Source organism: Mus caroli, unplaced genomic scaffold, assembly GCF_978045245.1.
Source record: "Mus caroli unplaced genomic scaffold, Mus_caroli_1 scaffold_7, whole genome shotgun sequence".
NCBI classification, from domain to species: domain Eukaryota; kingdom Metazoa; phylum Chordata; class Mammalia; order Rodentia; family Muridae; genus Mus; species Mus caroli.
The window spans coordinates 39,022,482-39,031,486 of NW_028227262.1; positions in this window are offsets into that span (position 1 = coordinate 39,022,482).

The window sequence follows — 9,005 nt, forward strand, 5'->3', positions numbered from 1 at the left end:
GTTTCCAGGTTCTGGTTATCTCAAACAAGGCTGCTATGAACATAGTGAAACACGCACCCCTGTGGTATGATGGGGCAACTTTTGCCTATATGCCCAAGAGTGGTATAGCTGGATGTTCAGGTATATCTCCATTCAATTTTCTGAGGAACCTACAGATTGATTTTCAGAGTGGTTCCAGGCAAGGAAAATAGTCAATAAGACAAATTGGCAACATACAGACTGGGAAAAAATTCTTCACCAACCCCACATCTGATAGAAGGCTAATATCAATATATATTGATATTATATATATATATATATATATATATATATATATATATATACTCAAGAAGCTAACCACCAAAATACCAAACAACCCAATCATAAAATGGGGTATAGAACAAAACAGAGGATTTACAACAGAGTTATCTCGAATGGCTGTGAAGCACCTAAAGAAATATTCAAAGTCCTTAGTGATGACAGAAATGCAACTCAAAGAACTATTTCTAAACAGATCTACTTCCTCCTTTGCCAAATTAACCTTTCATTTCTTCTACCTCTGGTAGGTGGTGGGCTAAAATGGAGGTTAAATGATTTAAGTACCTTTATTAAAAGTGGGTTTTTTAAAAATCTAAGTGACAGCATTACAATTGGGTAAAATGCATAGCATATGAAAAATTACAATAACTGTAAGCAGATGAATATGCCTCTTAACAGATGCTTGGAAAGCACAGGAAGAGCAGACAAGTGGTGGCTATGATCCCTTTGAGTAGATTAAGAGAAAGGTAACTAGACTGTGGAATTTTGGTGGTGACAGATGATAATATCATAAAATAGAGAGCAAGCTTTAAGATGGTGAGGCTCCAGAAGCCTTGGCAGTCTGGGTAACCACAGAGCCTCCGAAGTTTGGATAAGAGAGTGTCAAGTATTTTTTTTTTATTTTAGCCTTTTTTTAAAATTTTTTATTAGGTATTTTCCTCATTTACATTTCCAATGCTATCCCAAAAGTCCCCCATACCCTACCCACCCACTCCCCTACCCACCCACTCCCACTTTTTGGCCCTGGCGTTGCCCTGTACTGGGGCATATAAAGTTTGCAAGTTCAATGGGCCTCTCTTTCCAGTGATGGTCGACTAGGCCATCTTTTGATACATATGCAGCTAGAGTCAAGAGCTCCAGGGTACTGGTTAGTTCATAATGTTGTTCCAACAATAGGATTGCAGATCCCTTTAGCTCCTTAGGTATTTTCTCTAGCTCCTCCATTGGGGGCCCTGTGATCTATCAAATAGCTGACTGTGAGCATCCACTTCTGTGTTTGCTAGGCCCCGCATAGTCTCACAAGAGACAGCTATATCTGGGTCTTATCAGAAAAATCTTGCTAGTGTATGCAATGGTGTCAGCGTTTGGAAGCTGATTATGGGATGGATCCCCGGATATGGCAGTCTCTAGATGGTGAGAGTGTCAGGTATCTTTTAATCTTTTGCTCTTCTTGGTTTCTATTTTATTTATTAATTACATTTTGTAGTTGCATTAAATTTGAATGGTGTGTCCTGAAAACCAAAGAGGAAATAAGGGTATACTTACTGTGATGGAGCTGGTGTCTGTAGAGTAACAATATTTTAAATGGCAAATTACTTATAGAATTTACTTCATATTCCAAGTTCAAAAGCCTCCCATAAAGTATTAAAGAACTAAACTGCATTTCTTCTAAAATTTATTTACCTTTCATATTTTTCTGGACTTAAAACAGACTAATTATTCTAGCTTATAAAGTTTTACTTAAGATGCATGATTTTTAAAATGATTATAACATAGTCTAAATAAGAATTAGAGTTTCGTTTAATAACATTTCTTTTTCTTTAGTTCAAATACAATCCAAGTCATTTGCAGAAATGCCATGAGCTTTCAGAGAAAATGTGTTTTGGGATTTGTGGGAAAATATTCTCTACAGTTGTAAACTTAAATAAAATAAAATCAATCAGTTAACAGTGTAGAGCATAAAAGAGGAATTGGCCATTCAGGGACTGCTATTAGTTATGATGATCCAACCGTAGAAGTTTCTTGCTTAAACACAAACATAGGCATGTGGGTTATTTATATCCACTGTATATACAACTGTAGCAGGTGTTGTTGATTCTGATTCTGATACTTGAAATTCAGGATTTTACATTAAAGCTCTGACTCCAAGAGCTACAGAAATTTATTGGCAGGATAATTGTCCTGAAAATACACATTAATTTTTCTGTGTAACACCCAAAAGGGTTTTTGCCTTTGGGGTACCCAGTGTATAGGGGATGGTGGCAAATAAAAGCTCTCGTGTCTTTTATGCAATATTCTACACGGTTTTAATTCTCATATGAAACTTAAAAGGTAGATTAAAAATGTGGCATTGGTACAAGCTACAAGAAACAATTAAATTGTGACATAGGCAGTGTTGTGTATAGAATGATGGAGAAGATATGTAAGGTAAAGATAAGTAGAAAAATCAGTAGCTAATGGTACTTGAAGGGTTCCATGCTTCCTTTGTAAACACAGGACTGATTTAAATCCAAAGCACCTGTTTCAAAAGTCTCCTTTAGTGGTTTTTTCATGTAGCCCCAGGTGGAAAAATAGATTCACAAGGCTCTCTGACCAGTCATCTTATTCAACTTGGTTAGTTACCATGCAGTGATAGATTCTATTTCAAATGAAGTGGATAATTCTGGGTGAATAACACTTTAGGTGTCTCTGACTTCCATACATATACACATACTATTTTACATTACAAATGCATGCACAATTACAATAGGAGTGACAATATTAACACAAAATGAAGAGACTTGTGGAGAATTTGTCAGAGGAAACATTGATTATGTAACAATAAAGAACAAATCCAACAAAAGTATTTGCAAAACAAAATCTATAATGATGTATGGAGAAAGTTGGAAAGAAAATAATGAATCATCCAAATACTTCATCCTGAAATTCAGAGAGAAAATTATGAAGAGATTCATCAAGGGAGAAATCAATAGATCTATCAACTAATATGAGCTAATCAAAATTCATCAAACACTCCACTAACCAGGAGAATACACATTAGGTTTTAAGTGCTCACAGAACATATATCAGGATAGAAATTGTCTTTGACCCTAGAACAAAGCTCATCCAATTTGAAAGCTCTTAAACCACACAAATGTGTCCTTTGATACAATCAAATTGAACTAGAAATCAATAATGGAAAAGTAAGAGGGAAATGTCTAAATATTTGGGAACTAAAATCCTTCAAACCAGCTGACATGTAGACTTCACTATGGTGATGAGTGCCCGCAACTCTAGCACTCACTGAGTTGAAATCGAAAAATCGTGATAATAAGGCCAGCCTAGAATATAAAGTAAGCAAACCTCTGTCTCAAAAAACAAGGCATGAAGCAAATGGTATAATATATACAAGTGTCAATGCAAAATGGTAAAGCACTGAAATAAATAAATATAAACCACAATAAAGCACAAGTGTGCACTGACATGTGCAGTGTTTGCGTGTGCCTGTGTGTTTTCATGGAAGCCACAGATCATTCTTGAGTGTCATTCTTTAGGGTACGATCCATCATGCTGTTTGAGACAGAGTTTCACAACTACAAAGACATCAGTTGTGTCAGTTAACACATCAATGAAACCCCAGAAAGGTCACCAGATTTTATCAATGTCCCATAAGTGAATGAGGACAAAAACTTTTTTTGATTAGTTTGACCAAATGTTAGCCCAAATTTGAATTCTCTACTTTTCTCCTGTATCTCTCAGTTGCCTTCTCTCTATGCTTACTGGCCTATCTGTATTGTATCTAATGTATGTCCCTGTTGCCTGAAAAGTGTGCTTGTATTTGTTCTGTGCCTATGACATCCTGTCAGTATGAACCAGTGCCTTCCCATAAAAAAGGGGCTTTGCATTATGTTTATTGAACAGCACAGAAAGGATAGTGTAGAAAAGAAAGTAGGAATTTTTACAGAATTCTTTGAGAGTTTTATAAAGAAGAAATTACTTTGCTGACACAGAATAGCTTTCAAAACTGCAAATATACAGGACAGGTTGTAGGTTATAGGTTTTGTGGCTGGGTTGGTGTCCCCATCCCACAGCTGGAAGCCTTGTTCCAGTAGAATTATCAACCTATATTCACATGTTGCTTTTAACATTTGTAGACTGCTTTCAGCAAATGATTACCACAACACACACACACACACACACACACACACACACACACACACACATATTGCACAATTCTAGGTCAAGGTATAAAAAGTATTTGAGTGTAAAAATTAAAGCTATGCATTAGCTTAGGTTGTAAAAGCTGATCACATAGGAAATCCAAGACATGGTAGGTTTGACTACATTGTCTTAACGGCAGATTAAACTTAAACACAGTAGAACAGTAGGTGAAATAAATATTAAATGGTCTTGGTGTATATTATTTTTGTGCCTGCAATGTCTGGTAAGTTTAGCTTCTTTGAAGTCAAGAGATACTTTCAGAAAAATGTATGAATATACTCATTATATACCTGTTCCAGCTTCGATCCCATCCTTTGCTAGGCTTATAAACATTCCCAGATCTAGTTTAAAGAGAGAAACACAAACAAAAACAAAATAAAGCATAAGTTCTGAGAAGCAAACTTGGGTCCTCATATTTATATAGCATCACTTTAGGAATGGAGATACCTCAGTCCAACATATTCAAATCTGTTGAATCCAGCAAAAGCAGGACTGAGAGTAGAATTAATAGCACTAGCTCCATGCAATAGAAAGCAATAAACCCCTTCAAACCATAGTCTCAATTCAAGGAAACAAAATGAGACAAACCAAAACCAATGAAAACAGTGTGGGTAAGACCTGAAATAAATGAAACAGGTAAGTCCAGCAGACATCTGGGAAAGATGGAGTTAGTGTTTAAAAGTTATCAGCAAAGCCAGGCATACTCTACAGGACTGAAGAAGAATATCCAGTGGAAGGAAGCAAGTTTTATACAATGCCCTCACAAAATTATATATATATATATATATATATATATATATATATATATATATACTTTCTGATACTTGATTCAAAGTCAAATTCTAAACTATACTCCATATAGATAAAACGTCTTTGAAAAACAGAATTCAGTAACATATAAAACAAATCTAGCTGATGGGCAGATGTTTATTTAAAGGCTGTAAAATCTAAGTATCAGTCACCTATGTGGTGAGAGTGGGGAAAACATGGTGATATCAACTGAAACAGAAAAAAAAAAAATTGGTACAACTCATAACACTCCAGAGTTTATTGAAACAAGACAAACAAAACAAGAAAAATGCCTATTTAATGAAGTTTCTACAAGGTAAATATACACTCCTAGTATTAAGAAGTGGAGGGGCAGGATGTTTGCTCTAACAGTCTTATTCAGCATCATGGTCTTAGTTCTAGTCACCCACATTCAATTGTACATACTTGTAAAGAGGCACATACATAATAAAAACACATTAAAATATTTAAAATTAGTAAACAATGAAATAAAATATTGTATGGTTTTTATGCCAAGCAGAGTATACTAAGAATCTTAATGAACTGGGTGTTCAGCAGGATAGAGAAACCTGACAACTCATGCCCCTTAATCTAGTTGAAATATACTAGAAAGTAGAGTGTTTATCTGTCAGTGGGGCTATTAATATCTGTAGGTTAAGACAATTCATTGCTAGAAGTCTTTGCCTTGAAGAAATTCCATTCAAATAGCCAGAGGAACCTTAAGAGCTATAGATCATGGCTTCATATTTTTTCTAGGGAGTTCTAGGGAGATAGCTCAGTTGATAAATTATTCAACAATCCAGGCTACCTGACTCTGGGTATAACATCCACTTAACAGCTATGTATGATCACAAATGTCTTTAATCCCAGGACTGGTGAGGCATATACAGTCAGATACCAGGGTCTCACTAATTAGCCAGACTTGCTCAATCAGTACATGCATTCCAAATCCACTGAAACAACCTCTCTTTTAAAAAAGTAAGTTGGAAAGTAACTGAAGAAGACACTGGACGAACTTTGGCAACCACATTACACATGTGTACATGATCCCACACATATAAATACACACACATTTGAACATGTACATTACACGCCATTTGTGTATGAGTGTGTGAGTGTACACATACACAAGTTAAACGGAAAATTACTCTTTTGGGTATGGTATAATCGCCTAATGGAACATGATATCTATATTAAGTGATATGAACAAGGTTGAACTATTTTTGTTTGCCTATACTGATTTTAAAGAAAAACATTCAGAGGTAAAATACTATTCACTTGAACTTTCAAGCCAAACTATATTTAAATATTTTCTTTATGGTGGACTGAGGTATGCTATGAAAGGACAGCATGGGAACATCCATGGGAACAAGGGTTATTTCTGGGGAGACTATAGGAGTAATCCTGGCTTCAGGCTTAGTGTGAACTGTATATTTTCTTAGAGGAAAAATGAAAAATAAAAGGGAGCAACACATTTCTCTGAGATCACTCAGCTCTGAAAACACTCGAGTATACAATTAAAGAGCACATGTGCAATTTGAAGTCACAACGTATCTGTGCAGTTTTCATCAAGTTTGGAGATTCCCCATAGAGAGATGTTCAAGCCCAGTATGGTATATATAATAAAATATAAAAACTGTGACAGGAATTGAAAGTTTATTTTCAACCAACAAATCCTATAGAAGCCCAGTTTGTCCTTAACTTACTTTCCCAAATTTATCATTCTCCTCTATAAAAGTAAGCAATCAGAGAGAATGAAATTAATACACTTTCTGCTTACCATCCCATCAAATGCTGCTCACTTTTAAAAAGTAAACTTCTGCTTGCATGGTTCTCTGTACAAACTAACCACTACTCACTGCTTGGCTTCAAGGATTTCCAATGATAATAGACTTGCATGCAAATTTATCAACATATTTAGCCATCTGTTGTAATTTAAGCTGCATTCAAAAAATATCTGTCACATATTAATACATGTTCACTTGTGATAGGAGTGCAAACAGCACAAATGTTATTTCTGCCTGAAGCCCAGCACTCCAAAGCCACCTTCCTATTCACCCCTCCAGAGAAAAATCACTGTTACCAATCCAAGCAGGTGTTCTCCATCTCAGAAGCACTGACAGGACTGGATGAGATAATTACTTGTTTGGGGCTTTTCTGAGGGCTGTTTAGTAGCAGCTTTGGATTCTGCTACCTAGATGCCATCAGCACATTAATTGTGCCAACCTGAGACAACAAAAATGTTTCTAAACATTTACCATTATTTCCTCAGGGCAAGGATCTACTACTAAAATATATTGTCAGAGACCTTCTACAATGGGGTCATACAAAGTGTTTCATGGTTAAAAAACATAAGTGCATATATATGGCTTTAAATATGTGATATGGTAGCAAATAGATGATTGTATATCTTTGCTCCTTTCGGTTCATAATAGTAGCTAGAAGCTATGTCATAGAGTGCTAAAGATTCTAGGTCAGGCATGAGAAATGTCTTACCATCATTCATTCTAGTAACTTCTTTCCAACCTGAGCCTCAGTTTCCTCATAAGCATGACAGGATCTGAAGAAGGTTGCTTCTTAGTAATCCTCACTGGGATGCTAGGAAGTTTCATAATGACTTTAAGGCTGGAAATACCAAGGTTGAACATAGGTTTGGGGGGGGGTGATTTTGTTTGTTGCTTTGATTTTTAAATTTGGCTGTCTGTAAATTACAATAGTGAGTCTTCCCAAGATGTTTTAAGTTGGAAAATCAGAGTTGGAAGATAGAGCAGTTTCCTAAGCCATCCTATCAGAGATTCTGGTGATGAGAACATAAAAAAAAAAAAAAATTATGGTGGCTTACCTGGAATTGTTAACAAAATTTAGTTTCACCTCAAATAGCCTTCGTCATCACTACTGACATTGATTACTCAGGATGTATGTTACTCTCTATTCAATACCCACTTCTCTATGCATAAAATAATTTAATGTTTAATAGCACAATTTAGTCTTTTTTGAATGACCAAAGACATGGCTATTTGTCAGAATTAAGGTAAACAAATATTCTGTAAGTCATTTTGTGAAGAGTGATGGTACAACTTCCTTGGGGGATATTACATGCTACAGATATTCTTTTTTTTTTGGAAAAGAGCAAAAATAAAGCATATTAATATGAGATGGTTAATGCCATAAGCCCATCCTATCAAGATGAATAGCTATTTTTAAGACAGGACATACCAACAACAATATTCTAACACAGGGCCACAATTCAGAGGAAAGTGTTTCAAGGGAGTCCCTTGGAGGAAGGGTGGAAATGGTCAAAATTTTGATTCTGTAATGCCAATTTTTTAATATTGTTGCTATTGACTTAAGGTGAGACTCTAACAAAAACCATAAGGAACTAGTTCAAAATATCCAAGGCTATTCTACCCAATCTGGCATTAAATGGCTTAAGGTAAAGTTTGCTTATTATAATTTTACTGTAATGTAATTATAATTACTGTAATAATTTCAGTAAAATTATAATTTTACTGAAATATCTACTATAACAGGGGCCCCTGTTTTCAAATGTGACATAGGAAAAAAAATAGACCATAGTCTTAAGTTCAACTCTGGATGTGACAATATCTTCCCAAATAAATTGAGATTTCTCCAGTGACCACTGACAGCCTAAAATTCTCTTCATTCAGGAAAGTATCTCATTTACTAAGTATCTCTAGCATTTTATTTACTTGCTGTAAGTAACCTCTCTTCTTCTTTATCTCATGGTTCTGCTTATCAGCTATGCAAAGGACAAAGGGTTAAGCCCACTGTGTTGTTATGAATCATGAGATCTGAGAGCAGCCGATCTATAGTCTGAGAAGTGATGAGTGAAGAAGGCTGGATGGAGAGTACTTTTCATTGAGAATACTACTAGTTAATTACACTTACATGATCCCCATTTGTGTTTATTTGAAATGAAGACAGAAAAAAATTCCATTGTAGTAACTGAAGGAAAAAATGGACAGACTCAAGAAAGC